General features: G+C 42.8%; 1 protein-coding gene across 2 annotated transcripts in view; it reads right to left on the bottom strand.

Annotated features, from left to right (window-relative positions):
* Nucleotides 1–19,320, bottom strand: part of SEMA3C (semaphorin 3C) — a 158,746-nt gene that overhangs the window by 115,776 nt on the left and 23,650 nt on the right. The window contains exon 2 of one of the 2 annotated variants that reach the window (XM_077338027.1): nucleotides 10,430–10,533. The exons of the other annotated variant lie outside the window; for it this stretch is intronic. The gene's annotated coding sequence lies outside the window, so the exon portion shown is untranslated. The remainder of the gene's footprint in view (nucleotides 1–10,429; nucleotides 10,534–19,320) is intronic. 2 annotated transcript variants of the gene reach the window in all.

The following is a 19,320-nucleotide window of genomic DNA, read 5'->3' as shown; positions in this document are numbered from 1 at the left end:
TTTCTCACGATACACCTCTGGCCTTCCCCTAGTTTGACTCAGCCTTTGGAGAATTCCATTTGCAGAAGACTTCAGAGAATAGCCCTCAAGCAAATAACACCAGTTAATCCTAAAGGCATTGCAATAGTATGACCATACACTAAATGCCTATTGTTAAGTGACTGATACACACTGTTACAGCAATCTGACATTTTGTGATACCATTAAAAATACCCCACCAACATAATTCAGCTTGAAGGATTCTTTGAACTATACAATCCCTTTATGGGCTGTGAGATTTATTCATATGTTTAGTGAATGTCAAATAGGCTAGAATTGCTCAGAGAAATAGAGGCAGGCTGCAGCCAATTCACGAGTCTGTCCAAGGCCCACCATTTCACTGTTTTAAAAGTAAACATTACTATTAGGGAAACTTCAGAATGTGCATTGAATAAGCATATGGCTCTCTATTTTTAATGCCTATCTCTTAACAATTTAAACTAAATGCTCAGCTACTGAACATCCTTCTACTCTTCAGTGAGCTATACAGTGCCCTAAAGAAAAATCAATACAACCTCTGAGGGGAATTAAGAATTCAGAGGAATGGCAAACAAATGGTGATTCTCGTAGCCTGGAGACCTAATCCACATTATTGTTCTTATTATTTCTTTGGCCCTTGGACAAATGCTTTGATGATTATAAAGGCTGTTGGGTGGCGGCATTAGCTGTGCCCATCAGGCCTGGTCTAGACAAAATGCTCATTACTCAGGAATGCCAGTCCCCTGGTGGGACCTGGGAATCCCCTGGAATCATAGCTCATCCCCAGGTGACACAGATCAGTTCCCCTGAAGGAAATGGCTGCTTTGAAGGGTGAACTCCATAGCTTTATACTCCACTGAGGTCCCTCCCCCCCAAATCCCACCCACTCCTGGCTCCACCCCCAGAGTCTCCAAGTGTTTCCCAACCCAGAGCTGGCAGACCTAGGTAAAATCCTTCCTGCTCTGTTCTAGTGCAAGCAAAACCTTAAACACAGAAATTCTGGGCTACTGCCAGATAATTAGATTTCTATGCAGATGGATGGATAGATGGACAATTGGACAGGTGGATGACAGACAGACATGTTTGTTTGTCTGAGGGAACATAAGAACATATGATTTCCCGATCTGTAAAGATGGGTAAGCCCGGGGGGAGTGGGGCGGAGAGAATGGGAATGTTGGGCAGGGGAATAGCGGACTACATCAGTACCCGCACAGAGTGCTTTTATGTTTAGTTTTTCCAACCTCAAAATTGGGTTAAAAAGAAGACACCCCCCAGGAAGAGGACCATCTACCTACCTGTCATCCAAAGTACAGGAACAGCCTCATCCCATATTGAACAGTGTGCCCAGACTCATCAGGAGCTCGAAATTATTAAGTCATGTAAAATTATCATGGGTGTAAAAATAGCCACTGCATGGACTTGGCTCCTCAGCTTTAGTAGCTAAACTGCAGGTCACAGTTTCATTTACTGTCTCCACTTGCACATGGGAGAAACCACAGCTTTGTATAAAACAGCTACAGAAACAAAAATTGAGTCCAGAGACACCTTGAAAAGCAAACCAAGGAATTGTTCCCAATGGATCAAAGACAACTTTTAACAAAAGGACATTATTTCTCCTCATTGCAGTAAAGGTTGGCACAGAGAATGCTTTTGTATCGAATCATCTGTTTTCATTTGTGTTTTTATTAAGCGTTATATTTGTGGAATCCATTCTTACAAGGCACATGTAATAGACACATACAGCATGAATATTACCCACTATCCAATCTGAACCCAAGGACGATATATTTCCTCAACTGGCTCTCAGCCTTAAGGAGCTGATAGGACAGTTTCTCCACCCAGCTTTAAGACCACCACCCTCCCAGTCTAGGTACTAAGGGATCTATGAGTAAGTAGCAAGGCCCTGCTATGAACTTGGAAGGAACACTGGAATCGGGATAGAGTGAAACCAGAAATAACGTTTATAAAGGAGAGAAATAGTTGGATGGAGAATGAACAAGCCACAAATAGCCATAATAATATTAAGTACGCAGTGTTAATACAGGATACTACAAAGATCACTTAAAGAGTCAACCACTGCAGGCATATATTATGCAATGTATTCCACCCAGTAAGGGAGGCAAGAGGTCTAGAGACAGTAAACAAAATAGAGAGAAGAAAGTAGAGCTGGTCCAAAACCCATGGCATAATCTGAAGCAGCAAATATGAGGCAGCTGGTATCTATGCCAGTCTGAGGAATCTTGACCACCAAAGCAAAGGATTTTAAATAGGCACGCAAAACACTACTTTTATTTAAAGCCAATAGGCTGAGATTTACAACTTTGTATTCAAAGAAATCTGGCCCTTGTGGCTGCAGAAATAAGCCTAGCTATATGTTGGCAGATTTGTCCACTATGCTTCCCAGCCCAAAGATATGACCGTTGAACCACTCATACAATATGCAGTTGAGCCGCTCCAGCCTATTTCTTTCAATGGCCTCATTGTATATAAGAGGATACAGCTGTAGCAAAGCACTCATGGACCAAATTGATTTTAGCAACATGGAGTCCAGGAAATTGTGAAGCAGGAGCAATACAATATTAAAATAAAGACGCAAGCAATTTTGAAGGAACATTTTCATTGATTGAAATGTTCTAGTGCTTTGTAACATGAAACAATCACTGTGACCATTCTAAAAAATAAAAGAGGGTGTCTATTGTTTGAGTTGGTTCGATGAACCACAAAATCAACAAGTTCCGCTTGGATGTTTGTAAAAAAGAAGTAGATTGCTATGTTTACCTAGGATGCCCTTATTTAGGACATTTTAGGATAGGAGACACTTTTGAACTTTCTAAAGTAGCTTGGCACATCTTTAATTTTTAAAGTTCATGGCCTTCCCAAAATACAGTGCCTTGAAATGCAACAGCCCAGGATCATTTTCCAGTTTTTTTTACCCACAGAGGCTGAAGGGCTAAGAAAAGTGGAAGAGTTAGAGACACTAAACAAGAACTTTTGCCAACTCAGTTGGCACTGACAGCTGAGAGAGAATGAGGCTAAAGGTCTCAACCTGACTGTCATTCACATATTCCAGACCTGATGATATCGCAAATGCAGTTCTCGGGAAGTTCCCTTGACAGGGATGCCTCTTTCACTCCAGCCCTCCCACACATGTTATTGCCCCTTAGTTGTCTCCAGTGCAAAAACTATAAATCTAGAGCAGCATTAAAAAATCTTAGAGGTACCTACACTAGTGGGAAGATGACTGCAGCACAGGAAACATGACCGCAGAAAGCACACCAAAAGACTGCCACAGCAAGGAAGGGGCAAACATAAGGGAAGATAGTTATTATCTAAATTTTAATTTTGTCCATGCTCTAGATATGAGCCTTTCTCAACTTTTTTTTCCATTGAGAAACCCTTGAAACATTCTTCAGGCTTTGGGAATCGAAGGCAGAGACTTACCTCGGGCCTCGGCTTGACGCCGCGGCGGCACGAGGAAGCCGCGTGCTCCTGTCGGGCTTCACAGCCCGGGTCACGTGGTGGGGGCTGAGCGCGGGCCTATTTAAGGCCAAGCGCGAGGCTTCTCGGCCTCTTCGTGCCACGGACAGCAGGACAGCAACCCTCCCTCTGCCCTGTTTTATAATTCTTGTTAATTGTTGCTGATTTGTCGCAGCTGCGTATGTCGGCCGGTAAGGAACCTGTTTGGCAGGGAGTCCCGTCTGCGTATGGAACTCCCGTCTGAAGGGGGTCTCCTTAACGAGTCCGGTCATGGAAAATGCGCAGACTACCCGGCTGGGGGGCTAGGGGCCTGTGGCCAGGCAGCTGTAGATTCCAATGGAGGCGGACGCCCTTTGGTTCTCTATAGTTGCCTCCCTGCGGGGAGATAGCATGACGCAGCGTGACCCGCCCTCCCGGCTGGGAGCGTGGCGGGGACCCCAAGCGCCATGGTGGTGAATAAATTGCAGCCGGACGGCTGAATACGGTCAGGTTCCTTTCCCGGTCGTAGGGCCAACCCTCCGTTGAGGGTATGTTATAATAAAGGCTGCGGCCATTTTAATGCCAACAGGAGCAGCGTCTTCCTTTATGTCGCCACCTGATAGTCAAACCCCAGAAGTGACATGATCACACAGAATATGGTTGGGAAGCATACCTACGTATGTGCCCACCTGCGCCCCCCTCCCCTTCTGTCCCCCTCCAGGCCTACCATTGGCCATGAAACCCTGGTTGGTAAAGCCTGCACTAGAGTTTTATTAATATTCAGGCATGATCACTTCCAATCCAAGTGCATTCTCAGTAGAACAGCACTACAAGAGTGGGTGGTGTTTACTCCATCACAAACTGGTCATCACATTGCAGAGAATTGCTACTAAAAACGTGTTGATGGCACTCAGATCTCTGAATCATTTATAGTAGCGATCCCCAACCTGTGGTCTGCGGACCACATGTGGTCCGCGGACCACATGTGTTCCGTCGACTAATTGGAGGTGGGCCGCGAAGGACGCCTTCTCTCCCCCCCCGGTCCTTTATTTCATCAACAATCCGGCAGGCACATGTGCAGGCTCAGAGCTCCATGCCTGCGCTCGCTGGCATGCCGATGGCTGCACCTCCCTCCCCTGCCCCAGCCACCCCGCCTCCCTGAGTAGAAGAGCCGCCTTGGCTTCCCCGACCCCCCCCCCGGAGTCCCAGCGCTTAGGAGCGCTCACTTGATTGCCAACGGCAATCCCCCCACACACACACACTGGGCCTCAGTAAAATTGTCAAGCATTGAGTGGTCCCCGGTGATAAAAAGGTTGGGGACCACTGATTTATAGGAACTCTAATAAAAAAGCATGAGGGAATTCCAGACCTTATGACTTACTCAGTGTTCAGATATCAAGTGCAAAATTGAACAGCTCACTTCTTAGGATAATTGGAGTTTGGCTAACTGAAACTTTGTGAAATTTTAAACTCCCTCCTTGCCTTTTTTTTTTTTTTAACAAGGGAATTCAAGAACAGTGCTATGCCCATAATTTTAAAACTTACATTTTCCCTTCCTTTCTTTTGCTCTCCAGTCTGGGACCTAAATATAGTAAACACAGGCATAGCGTCAATTGTGCAAGGGAATGCCATTCCGCTCCCAAGGGGACAGTGTGCTCCCTCTCCTCCTGGCAGAGATGCTCATGTCACCTTGCTTTTTGTTTTGCTTTCCTGACCATGGCTGTGGTTTTATCTGCAGAAGGGAATGAAACCTGAGTTGTTTTCAGCTCCCCTAATTTACACCCTGGCTCAAACCCATGTCTTACTGTCTCTTGGATTTTCTCACTTTTGGGAACACTTTTGCAGCACGTTTCCTTGCTGATAAACCTTTGTGCATCTGTCACGGAATCCTTGGACATTTTTGAGGTGTTATTTTTGTGTGTAAAGAAGTCCAATTCAGAAGGTAGACAATCACGCCTTTGTTCCTTAATGCTTAGATGCTGACCTTCTCTGTTAAAGGAGCAACAATACTCTGCTACCCAGAAAGCAGTACAAATCCTATCTGTAACTTTGTCATTGGTCAAGATAAGAAATGGCAGAAATACGGTTGTTCTTGCCACTCTTTTACTTACATATCAGTCAATGCAGAGACTCATTGGCTAGAATACTAGGAGGTAAGAGCTGGCTTGCTTTTTGGTGTGACTGGGCATGATACTGCCCGCACAATTTTTTTTACCTCAACACCTATCAGTGGATAACTTCTGATAACCACCAGTCACTGTAGAGTTTGACTGTGAACCACCTCAAGCTCTGCAGGGGCAGAACAGAAATACTACATATAAGTAAATAAATAAATAAGCTAAATTATGCTGTACTTTTCATGATCTGTGAGTGTTATAAGAAAAAAAATCAGAAATAGTTTTATGTCATGCTTAAAGGTCTATGCTTTAGAGGAGCAGGCACTGATTTTGGTTATAGTATGAGAATTTTAGATTGCTAAATGCTTTTAGGAATGCTTGCTAAAGGAACTGATCAAATCCTCCTTGAACATCCCTCTTCATATTATAAAACTGCAAATCTTCTTGATCCTCTTTTGAGATCACGCCGAGTGTTACTATGAATGCCCCAGAATACTTATTCACTGCACAGTTATAGAAATCAGGGATCTCATCCAAGCTTTTTGTGCCTTCCTTCAGTCTCTCTCCATAGTAGGTAATGAAAGTCAGCTTGAAAATACCAGAGGTCAGAAATTCTTGGCTGCTACTACTTACTTCAGGGGGAATGGTGCCAACAAAGAATGGTGGCCTAGTTTTAATAATCTCAGGCTTGCTTTCATTATCCTCTGTCTTCTACTCAGTGTTACAGTCCCTAAAAATCTGGAGAGTACACCCTTTAGCTCCAGATTAACATTACAGAAATATATTGAGGGGCTGAAGTTATTCAGGCCTGTGGACACCTATTTATTATTTTTAAAAAATGCATATAAAGGAGAAAATGTCCCTGAAACTACTGGGAAAGTCTTGTAGGGATTGCAGCTGTTGAGGTTTTGGAAATAATTTTTTATTTGATTGATACTTGTGGAAGGGGAAAAAAAACCTGAGTGAAAGCATGTGAGATTGCCAAGTCCCTTGAAGCTGCTGGCAGGGATGGGGGTGGTAGGGGATGCACATTCCCAGAGTGGGAAGGAGTGCATAAATTAACAGGACATGCTGATATCACCTGAAAGTGACATTGGCACATCAGTGCCAAGGGGGAAGGGTAATGCTCTGGCTTTGGGGCAAAAGCTCTGTGGTAGAATTAGCTTCCCCACTAACAGCATCACTTTCCAATGCCACCAATGGGCCTGCATGGCTTCTGGGTGACATTAATGTATGGGATTTACTGCCTGCTTCCTCCCTCCCCATGCCTGGTAAGTTCCCCCAGTTTCCAAGAGCCCTAAAATGGGGAGAGAGGCTCCAAACCAGGGGATCCCCAGGCCTCAACTGGGAACTGGCAAGCCTTTTGCTCTGTAGCAGCAGCTTCAACACACAAATGCTCAAAATAATATTCTGCTACTGCCACCCTCCATCTTCCAGTTTCTATAGAAAAAAAAAGTGATATTGAACCCACTCCTGGCATCCCCAATCTCTCTTCCAAAAACATCCATACTGAGTTACTATCATCTAATTCACACAATGCTCATCCCCATGGTCACTTCTAGAAGGATTAAGCAGATTTCTCCAGCTCTGATCTGATTAGGGTTTATTCCACCTAGAATCCAGTGTGTTTGCTATGTTGAATTAACACTGAATTTTATATTGAATTTCATGAAAATCTGAGGAGCAGAATCAAGGATTAAGGAGACAATGTCCCTGCTCTTTTCCCTGGTATTCATGGAAACAAAATGGGGAATAAAGTTGCCTGGGTAATAACTCCCACAATTATCCCTAAACTGGGGAAAGGACAATTTAAGCCTAATAACTTAATCAGAGAACCCCTTCAAAACTGACCCTTTAAAATGAAATTGTGTTTTTAAACATTAAAAAGCTAGTTTTGAAGAATATCCATTGTTCTCCTTGTTGGCAGAGTATGAATATGCAAATGGGTACAGCACCAGACTGCTTAATATAATAAAATATTTGTCTACAGTCATTCTGTGTGTTGTAGAGGCAAGCAGAGCAGAAGAGGGCTTAGAGGATCAGGAAGTCTCCTACGGAGCCAATTAGGACAGTGGAGGAGATAACTGAAAAAATATCAAGAAGTTCCTGATCTAACTATGCTAAACACACATCTCCTCTGACACTCTCCTGCAGGACACTCTTTATATTCTGTTCAATTATGCACATATCAGAGCTTGCATATTATAACACCTTTATGTAGGTGAGACTACAACTTAAAGGCAGAATATTTGTTTTGCATGTAGGAGGTCCTTAGATGCCAATAAAGGTTGACTGACTGACTAATATGTAGAAGGTCCCAGGTTAAATCTGCAGTATCTCCATTTTAAAGGATCAAGTAGTGGGGGATGTTGAAGCCAGACTTCAGAGAGGTCCTGCCATGAAGATCTGACTCAGTATAAAGCAATTTTATGTGTACCACAGAAACAACAAAAATAGAAACAACTTCAAAACTAAGCCTTGGGGTAACAAAGAAGAATATTTTAAGAGGATTATTTATACAATCTTTTTGTTTGTCTTAAGGGCTTTTGTTTTGTTTTGTTTTGCTTTTCCAGGGATTCTAGAATATTAGATTCACCAAAATGTGTATCTGTGAGCTTGCAAAGAAATCCCCTCCCCCAGGATTCAGGGTCTACACCAGTCTTTCTCAACTTTTTTACCATTGAGATACTCCTGCAGGCTTCTTGAAACCCCAGAAGTGGTGGTGATTGTGCAGAATATGGTTGGGAAGTATAGCTGTGTACACATCCACCCAGGGCCCATCCCCTTCCCACCCCCTCCAGGCCCATCATTGGCCATTTGAGAGAAAGATGGGTCAACATGATCATATACGGTCTTAGCACCCAATAAATGTTTTTAAAATATATAAAAATGAATGAATTTCCACCCATTCAGGAAACCTTTCCAGAGCCATCAAGAAGCTCTGGTTCAGAAAGTGTGGTCTACACAGTCACCAGGAGAAACTGGGAAAGAGTAAAAACAGTCAAAAAGTGTGAGCCCCTCATGGATTGCTTATTAGATCTTCCACAGATTGGATTCTAGTATAAAAAATAGTCTAATAAAGAAAGGTCAACATTTGATCACAAAGTCTGCCTTAATAACATTTTGTAATTATTCCTAATTCTGACCAGAATAGCATCTAACTAGAATAAGCATATCTATAAAATAGTCCTGGTCCATTTGTTAATACTTATATTTTTTACAAAGCAATAGAGCACCAGGAATCCATTAAGTAGCACTGTGCAGTGACTGCTTGAAGTCAATGGGCCTAAACGACTTTAAGGCTTCCAAACTGAGGTACAGATTAATCTCCTGCTGTCACAAAATAACTTCTTTGAAAATGGAAAATTTGTAGTTCACCAGTGGAAAACTAAGAGAGTGAAAACTTCTCATAGTCTAATAAATTATACATAAATTTTAGGAATAAAATAAAATGGGACACTAATATCTTAGTACTTGCTCATGCCTTGGAGAAATGTACTGACTCTGGACTAGGATGCCTTCTCCTGAAAAAAACAGGATGAGACAGTTTTGATGTGACCCCAGTCTCACCTTCCATCCTTTCCACATATGGTTGCTGAGGAGAACAGAGCCACCAAGCCGCAAGATGAGAACATTCACTTTAAAAAGCTTCCCTTAGGTTCTAAGTCGTTGCAAATGCTTGAAAACACACACACATAAAAGCCACCATATGAAGTTTACATTTACAAGCATATCATAAGTCTCAATGATCCTGGCAGACCACATAGATCAAATTTCCATACATTAATGGTTCCTGAAGTCCCCCCCCCCCAAGTAGCAGCATACAATAAACATGCCTTCTTGTGCTAACATAAGGACTCACTATATTCTATAAATAATTGTCTTTGTAGATTGCATTTCATTGTATTTAGCACATTAAAACCACCAGTATGTTAGGCAAACATTACAGAGGAATTGATTTTTCCTCCTTTTATGAACTGTATGAAACTTTTTTTAACAATCCCTTTGTCTTCTCATGGTTTTCAATTTTCAAAGCAAAAATTGCAAATTTAAAACTACAGCAAAGCCACTGTACATCTGCTAAAGAAAACAAACAATGTAGTAAGGTCTGGTGTGAGGCAGAGCATACTTTAGACAATTGTCTTTCTCTTCTTCTATCCCAGAGCCATAGCAGCTGAGCACCTCTCTGCTTACCTAGGAATTATTTACCGAACTAAACAGAACAAGCTGGGCAATATACTTAAAATATTTACGCAAGCCTGTTTTGGGGGACTTGCTGACCCCCAAATAATTACACATCAGCAGGTATATTCTTTTGGGGCGGGGGAGGTCTTTCCTACTGTGATGCATATTCTGGCAACATCTAGATTAAAAAGGTAAAGGTATCCCCTGTGCAAGCACAGAGTCATGTCTGACCCTTGGGGTGACGCCCTCTAGCGTTTTCATGGCAAACTCAATACGGGGTGGTTTGCCAGTGCCTTCCCCAGTCATTACTGTTTACCCCCCAGCAAGCTCGGTACTCATTTTACCGACCTCGGAAAGATGGAAGGCTGAGTCAACCTTGCGCCGGCTGCTGGGATCAAACTCCCAGCCTCATGGGCAGACAGCTTCAAACAGCATGTCTGCTGCCTTACCTCTCTGCACCATAAGAGGCTCTAACATCTAGATTAGTTTATTACAATACACAATGGTGCTACTCTTGAAAACCTCTCCAGAAACTATAGAATGCTCTGCCCAAAATGTTGACTAAAATGGGTCATATGGATAGGTCACATGCTCAAGCAAAGAGGGTGGTTTATAAATCTAAATAAATAAATAAACTTTGGGTTTAGAAATACCTGGAGATTTGAAGGTGGAGCATGGAAGAGTGAGGTTTAGAGTCAGGAGAGACCTTGGTAGGGCATAATACCACACAGTCCACCTTCCAAAGCAGCCATTCTCTCTGGGGGAAGTGGAATAAATGTTTTAAATAAATAAATAAGTGATGTATGTATTCTGAAAATCAGTTATAATTCTAGCTCTCTGCCCCCAGCTGGAGGTTAGCAGCCCCACACAGGGACCACAGTACACCTGTTTAGTTCCATCTATACCAGCTCCCAACTCATTTCTGGATCCCATTCAGGGTGCTGGCATTGACTAAGCCTTATATGGCTTGTTTGTTTGCTTCTATGATCCCCTCCCCCAGAATTGTTTACATAGTTTAATCAGGGGTAGTCAAACTGCGGCCCTCCAGATGCCCATGGACTACAATTCCCAGGAGCCCCTGCCAGCAAATGCTCAGTGAATGTTCAGTGAATGCCAGCAAATGTTCAGTGGTAGTTGTACCACTGAACAGCAGTGTCGCAGAGCTGTTGTCAAGATGCTTGAAGTCAGTAGTGCTGGCATGCAGAATTCCATCAAAAAGTACCCCTATCCAAAATACAAACCTGAGACAGAGGGTCTAAATCTACCACAAAACAATTTTATTGGAGGATCCCAAGTTCTTTTGCTCCCCGAAAGAGAGAGAGAAATAAGAGAAGGCAAGCAGTCTGTGCCCTCTCCCTACAATAGGCATCATACAGCTACAATCCTCGGAAAACATTTGGTGAGCCTACAGAACAGTAGCTGAGCAGAGTGCCCAAGGGCAAGTGGAGGAATGCCAGCTAAGGGTATGAAATAGTACCCTATTCTCAGATGCTAATGGAAATTTGGCAGATGTTAAAGAAAGTCCAAGTCTTCTTTCTGTATGTGGTTTCCTACCACATCTCAAGGACGAATGTTCCACTAAGTATGGGTAAGCTTCTGATAATCTTCCAGGCTTTCCTGCATAGTCTAAACAATTTCAGAACATCACTTCCCTTCTCTTTATTCAAGCTTTCTTCTATTTGCTTTCTCCTTCTGTTCCCAAGGACACAGCTCAGCAAGAGGATACTTCACCAAACACGGAGCATACCCGTCAAGGCAGTAGAATAGCCAATTACTCAGTAACCCGTTTGTTCCCATCTACTACCAACCACAGTAGAGTTTACTTACATTTATAATGTGCCAATGATAATAAAGTGCTGGAACTGGATTTTAATATAACATTAGATATGTGCAAATATATGACTGCTGCAATTGAACATCATTTGTTTTTAATGAATATTGAACAGCAATAACTTTTTTGTAATATTGCTCTCTTCTTCTGGTCAAACAGCCTATTGGCTTTGAGACCTAGATGGCATAGGATAATAAAGTCAAAAATCCTAGACGATAAATGGATAACTTTCTGCACAATGCAGCTCCACTGTTTTCACATTTTCACCCCTGCCCTGGTATCAGCCACATGGGGACTGGGCTGGCAACTAAACATCTAGTTGACCCAATACACTGAGATATCAGAATGCTCAGTATTTGCCTACCCCACATGGTTGATAGCCAATGATAGAGGGTGAGGAAATGCTGAATGTTGTGTCATTATGACACAAGGTAAGTGTGAAGTGGGAACCACCCAGATGGGTGGATGCCTCTCTCTCTCTGCTGAAGCAGTGATTCTTACCACATTTAGTCTTGACCACACATGCTATCCAGTTTTAAGTATAGAAAAAGGAAACATGCTAGGTGACATCCAGATTGAACCACTGAAACATGTTCTAATAATGCTCCAGAAACTTGGACTGATTCCAAATGCAGCAACCAGAACACTAGCTGCAGTTTACCTCAGTGCTAATTTTCAATTTCAGGTTTAGACATTCCTGAAGATTTGGGGGTGGAGCATGGGGAATTAGGGTTTGGGGAGAAGAGGGACCTCAGCATGACATAATACCATGCTTTTCACTCTTAAAAACAGCCATTTTTTCCAAGGGAACTTATCTCTAGTTTAGACTAGAGATCAGCTGTAATTTTTGGAGGTCTCCAGGCTCTGCAAGGAGATTAGTGACCCAGCCCAATGTATATCATCATAATTATCATAATTATCATCTCCCAATAGTGAAGTCAGACAAATCTGAAATCTAGAAACTAGAACAGTGAGTGGTTCAAATGGATCTTTTGACAAAACTGGAAAATGCCTCAGGTTTGCAGAAAAATCTGACTTTTTAAAGAAGACTTTGATTGTTAACACCCACCCACTCAAGAATAAAAGGAGCTCCTGTAGCTTTAATAAACTGAGGTCCACAGGGGGTGTTGCTCAGCAACCATAACAGTTTGGCAAGCATTCCAGGCTTGATATCTGCTTGGTTTCTGTCAGTAAAAAGAAAGGGGAGGGGCTGTTTTGGCCTCTAAGGGAGGACTCATTTCAGCCAGGTCTGGGAGCAACCACCAGGCAACTTGATACAACTCGAGCTGCTTGACTAACCCAGGCCTGGCTGATTGCTACTGTTCAGCAACAGCCTGCCTAATAAAGGCAGTGTGATATAGTGGTTAGAATTGCAGATAGGGACCTCAAATCTTCATTCTGCTGAGGAATTCAACTGGGTGATATATTCGCAAGCGAAATTATTTTTCAAGGTTGTTATGAGGATGAAAAGGCCAGGAGGAGGATAATGTAAACCGCATTGGGCCCCTATTGTGGAATAAGACAATAAAATGAAGATAAATAAACGGGGGGAAATAGAAGGTGGATTGGGGTGAAAGAGAGAAGGAAGCAAGGAAAGGTGATGATATGGATGTTCCTAGGAGGAGGGAAAGAAGACATAGTGTGAGGAGGTGCTGCAAAAGAAGCAGAGCCGACTCCTACAAGTCCTAGCAGGTTCCTCCCAGGGCACAAGGAAAAACTGACTGCTATGGCGTGTGAAATCTATGTCACTCTAGTCTGCTGGGTTCAGCCCCAATCCTTGGCCCCTGCCCTCCAAGGGTCTACACCTGGAGCTAGCAAACATAAGAGGAACTGATCTCTTTAGTTGGGAGATCCATTGTGAAACCTGGGAGCCCCCTCCCAGCCCCCAGCTTGTAGAAAAATCAAAAACCTTAACAAATTACACTGGTTTAAATTCTCCTAGATAAAAGGTTTGTCAGTGCATGGGCACAAAGTGGACTTACCTCACTTCTCACCTGGTTTTGGTGGAGTCCAGGCACCATTCTGGGCCTGGCCACAGCAGAGTCCATGAGAAAATCTGGATCTGAAACAGCTCCTGGATACCACCCCTGCCACACCTGGAACTTGTTGCTGAGGCCTGGAACTGTGCCACCCTCAATGACAGGTGGTGTCAGGGAGGGTGCCTGGCAAGTTGGGGGTAGAGGATCCCCTCCACATGTCTCATAAGCCACCACTTGTCATACAACTAATTGTGAAGTGTGCCTCCTCCATTCCCTCAGTGGATACTTAAATCTGTGGATTGGGGCAGTTTATAGACGTTTTTTTTCCTACCAACTTGGAGGATGCTCCAGATTTTCAGAAAAATTTGGGGGGGATTTAAAATTCAGAGAGTTAAAATCTTATCAGCTTAGTTGTCCCAGAATGTACAAGAAAAAATTCTATCATGTAGGTGGGCTTTAAGTATATGTGGGAAACCTGGGTATAATCTGCACTCACATTTTCCCCCCACAGTAAATCTTGCTGAATTCTGGTCGATTTGAACCCATATCTATAGCCTTCCTTTTTCCTGATTTTAAACATGTCACCTTTCTGCATTCGGTCTCCCTCCCGCTTCATTTGGAGGGTGGGTTGGGTGAAGCTCCAGCCGGCATTAAAGGAGCACAAGGCTGGAATGTGCTTTATTTCCTGCCATTCGACTCCCAATGATATAGCCAGAGCAAGCCGGGGAAGGGGCAAGTGGAGCACCAAGCTACTTGTTTATCATTCTTTTCTTGCATGAGTGGAGTGGGGGCATGGAGGGGGGAGGCAGCAACCTCACAGAGAATGAGGAGGGGAAAGTCTTACAAATGAATGGCAATTGGGAACCAGGCAGTCTCTGAACTGATGCTCTGACCAATCAGCAACAGACTGGTTTGCTACATCAGAGATGGAGGCGCCAGGGAGGAAGTTAATCTGGCAAAATGCAGAGATCTACATGTAAGAACGGGCTGTGAAAGGGTCCCCTCCCTGGCCCGGCAGCTTAAGGTGGCTTTGGGCTGCAGCTCACAGCCAAATCAAGTGGTGCGGGCGGGGGCTGGGCAGCAGGGCCAAGACAGAGCTCCTTAGCAGGCAGTCAGCAGGCCGGGAGGCCCTCGTGAGCAGGCCCAGCCTAGCAGGCCAGGAGGCCCTTGTTAGCAAGCCCTCCACCACGACCCTTTGCCCAGGGCCTTCTCACCTGCTGCTGGCTGAAGCATCTGAGAGCAAAGAGGCTAGAGTCCAGGGCCGGAGGGAGGGAGCCACAGGGGCAGGGCCATTCAGGACAAAGCTGGCTGCACCCTGATTGGCCCTATTCCAACTTGGACAGCTGGACACATCCCACCCCCTAAGCTGTTACAATGGATAAGGATAGTCTGTGTTTTGCAATTACATCTCATGGCAGATACCATGTACATTTTGAAAGCAGTAGTATCTTCTTTCACTTCTGTTTTTCCCTTTATATACCCACATGAAGTAGAAAAATGAGAAAAGCAGGCATGATAGCTGGGAGAACAGGTAACAACTCTATTGCTCTGAATTAGGGTGTGCAAAGTGTGATTCCTTCTGGAAGAAAAAGTATGTCATTGTGTGGACTAGAGAAATATATGTTTCCCAATGAAGGTACTAAAGTAAATCTGTAACCCTTCCAGCTAACAGTTTTCCATTGTTGTGTACTATTTCACTGTTTAATCAGATTAAAATAACTTCAAAAATTGCTTTCCTCCCCCAAGGCACTCTCTCTCTTTCTCGCTATCCACACCACACACGCCAGTCCTCTCTCCCCTACAGATTCATTGGTATTTATTACAGTAGATAACACCTGCTGGGAGTATTTCATCACAAAGCTCTGAAAAGCAGATGGGAGTAGCATGCTAGTATCACTCAATGACTGGGATTTAAGCTCATATCCTCAAGATTAAATAAGATCAACTGAAAATGAATAACTCCATATTACGGAACAGTCCTACATAATTCACCAGAGGGAAAATGTCAGCTAAGAAAATAACCTACAGCCTATCATTTAAGGTTACAATTTCAGATCCTTTTTGTATAGATTTGCTATCCCTTCTTTATCCAGTTTCATCAACCTTGAAGGGGTCAGTATCCAACAGCTTACTTTTTAACTCAAACAATACCAAACCTGAAACGATTTCAATACCAACTCCAACTTTTGGTAGTCTCCAGAAAACTTAGCCTACAAAGAACCATTCAATACCTGTGGGCTAATTAGGGATAACCTAAAATAGGGATGACTGGATTTCCCCCATCCTCTACTTTAATCTACTCTTGTTTATTTATTATATTGTATTTTTAACTTTCTTGAATTTCTATACCGCCCTCTCATAAGGCTCAGAGTAGTTTACATAAAACATCATGGGCATACATCACAATCACAACACAAACACATTAACAGCAATCACAACAGTGGTTCCAAATTAACAGAATATTACATCAGATTCATTTGAACAACAACTTTAACAAGAACTCCTACGGAGGTCAGTTTAGTTAAGGTCATGGAGGTGGATGTCTGGGGGTGGGGAACAGCAGATGTTGTTGGGTCGGTCAGCCTCAACCAAATGCCTGGTGGAGGAGCTCCCTTTTTAAGGTCCTGTGGAATTGTGGGAGTTCAGGCAGGGCCCTGATCTCTTCAGGAAGCTCGTTCCACCAGTTGGGGGCCAGGACAGAGAAGGCTTTGGCCCTTGTTGAGGTCTGATGTGCTTCTTTGGGGCCAGGGATCACTAGCCAGTTGGCAGTTGAGGAGCATAGGGCTCCTTGGGGGCATAGGCAGAGAGACGGTCTCTCAGCTACACTGGACCCAGACCTAGCTAGGTGTTCTGGAACCAAGTAGGGCACTAGTAGCTTGGCTTGGTGTTAGTATAGAACTGAATAATATATTATTTGCTACAGATTCCTGTTCACATTTTATTCATTTTCCTCTTCTACATTACCAGTAGTTTCATGCATGCTTGATAGAATTTTCCAGTATCTATGTGGCTGTACATGATTTTCCTGAAGCACACTCTGGAGGGCTGAGTAATCTGGTAAATCATTACAGCATAAGAACATTGGTCAATGGATAGGTAAATGGATAGATGACATTGAAAGTTGCAATTAATTGTGCATAAAAGTGTGTTTGGGAATTTTGTTTGGTTTTTCAGTAAAAGCTGCTTTTTTTTGGTTAATTTCAGAGTTGGCCACTGCCTGAGATTTCCTGCTGAGATACTCTCCCTATGTGCATAGGTGGAAAATCGTGCTCATTACCCGTTTTGCTCAGTAAGTCTCCTAGAATTGCTAATTTCTCTATCATATATCAAGGAGGCAAATGTATTTTGGGTAACTGACATAACACATTGGTTTTTCAGTCCTTTACATGCCTCTCACAAATATATGCTAGGTTTGTGCTTCATTCCTGAACACAATTGTATGTTGTGCCACTGAGTGATGTGAAAATATATTCAAATTAGATGCAGCTGGAAGGGAAAAAACAGAATCTTTCCTTGAAACTCATTTGTTATCTGCAAGCTGAGCTAATTGATGAAACATCTTAATGCTGAACAAGGTCAAAAAGCAGGAACAGCATAAATACACAAAATAGCTACATTGGATTCAGCTGCTGAGTGAGACCTGCCATGTCATTTCTAACCTCTCAGCTTGGTTTGCAGTGCTTATGGGTCTGAAATAACAGACAATCTTCTCTTCCCTTTAAATGGGATAAGCTATAATAGTGACAGAAGATGAGAGTCACCATCAACTGACAACCTGATTTTTGTCTGGCTTTTTGTCACTCACCACATCTCAGAAAACAATCTCTGATAAGATGTAATTGTTCTAGTTCAAGGGGGGGGGAAGGAAAGCACACACAGCAAATACTCTTCCCTTTTAGGCAATAGCACAAAATTGCCTTCAAAGTAAATTAAACTGACTCTTGAAGGTGTATGGCAGGCCAAGGTCTGACTCTCCTAATGGAAAGGGAGGGCCTTTCTCCAAAGCAAAGGCAGCTGTCTCTGAGGAATCATTAGAAGGAGGGGAAAAATGTCCTGTAAATTCAGTAATCACTGAGGGTGGACCAGATTAAATTCCACAGTAGTGAAAAGAGTGTCAAGCTGCAAGACTTGCCCTTGAATGTGGGCTGCCTATTTCCTAGCAGAAGCAAAGTTTCCAATCTTGGGGAGGGGGGAATTGGTTGCTAGCTAACACCTGTGGCTGCATCTGGAGAAGGTCTGCTATGAAGCTAGGGGACAAACACTTGCTTCATACCAGAGTTTATGAACCTTTTTTCCCCATGATAGAAAAGCAGGCAATTAGTTAATTCCTGTTTTAATCTTTGTTCTAATACTTATTATTAAATGTATTTATTTTAAATCCCTATTGTATATAATATTATGTTTTTATCCCATTGTAATCCACTTTGGCTTAGAGCTCTAGAAACAATTTACTGAAATATTGTTATTCCTTATTCCAAAATCCATGTCAATTGCCCTACAGTTATGGTTAATAAAGAGGCCTTCAGCCAAACGGAATAGGGTGTTCATTGCTTGTTCCGCTACACAAATTTTTTTAAGATGATGCCACAAACTTGGAAGGATTACGTTCGTACTTTGAGGTCACTTGAAAATCCACCAACCTGCTTCCTATATATCCTCACCAAATGTAATTCTTTCACCTCTGCTTCCTTCTGTGCAAGCAAGGCTTTTATTGACCATAGCTCCATATTGTTGAGGTTTTCCCCAACATAACTCTTGGTGCTGCATGGGAGATGCAGCTCACATTGGACCTCTGAGATCTACAACCAGGTTACATACGCATTGTTGTATGCCACATTGATTTTTATAGCACTGACTGCAACCCTAGCATTTTTGAAACCACAAATTCAGCACTATATGTCCTTGCTTTTCCTTAACCTAAGGAGTAAAGGTATATAAATATGATCTGTTCTGTTAAACCAAGATACATGAATCAAAGTCTGATCAAATTCCTTCAGATGATCTAAGTGCCTTTTGTCTTATCGGTGGGCTGCTTATATTAAAGGCATGGTGCATTGGAAGCAATTATTTTCTCTGGTGGCAGGAAGTAGGTTTAGAACCTTATCAGTTTAAGAAATTCCAGCTGTGCTCATATTAAACCCACCCCAACAGAAATCCAAACCCAGGATCAGGCTTCCCTTGCCAACTAAGCTCTTATCCAGCCGCCCAAAGTAACTTTTTAAAGAAACACCAGACTTTGCCTCGAAAACAACTTAATTGGCTCATATGAATAAAACAGCAAAGGGCAATTTGTGCAATGACAGTGGCTCACATTGTTTCCTGCTGCCTTGACATTTTGGTTTCTACGAATGCCGTATGGCTTACTGTATGGACTCCAAAAGACCATTCGCATTACTGAAACGATGAGTAATTAATTCGTTTGGAGTGACTACAGTGAAGGGTGTTGCCAGAGAGCAACCATTTGAAACAATGTTGAACAGCAATAAACTTTGAAAAACCAACCATCTCATAAATATCTCCATCCCATAACTGCATACATCTCTTTACGATAATCATGGGGGAATGGATGAAAGGCTCGATCAGGCATTGGCACCTTACATTCAAGGAAGCTGAAAAGTTTGCCAAAAGAACTAAAAAATGTGTTTGACCTGTGAATTTACCTTGTTGGAAATAGCTTGATCAAGCTTAGCTTGATCAAGCTAAGCCTATCTTTCTCATTTTGAAAAATTGGTTC

The sequence above is a fragment of the Paroedura picta genome, chromosome 5, assembly GCF_049243985.1.
Source record: "Paroedura picta isolate Pp20150507F chromosome 5, Ppicta_v3.0, whole genome shotgun sequence".
Taxonomy (NCBI): Eukaryota; Metazoa; Chordata; class Lepidosauria; order Squamata; family Gekkonidae; genus Paroedura; species Paroedura picta.
Note: the sequence above shows the minus strand (reverse complement) of the source record. Positions and strands in the feature narration are given on the sequence as shown.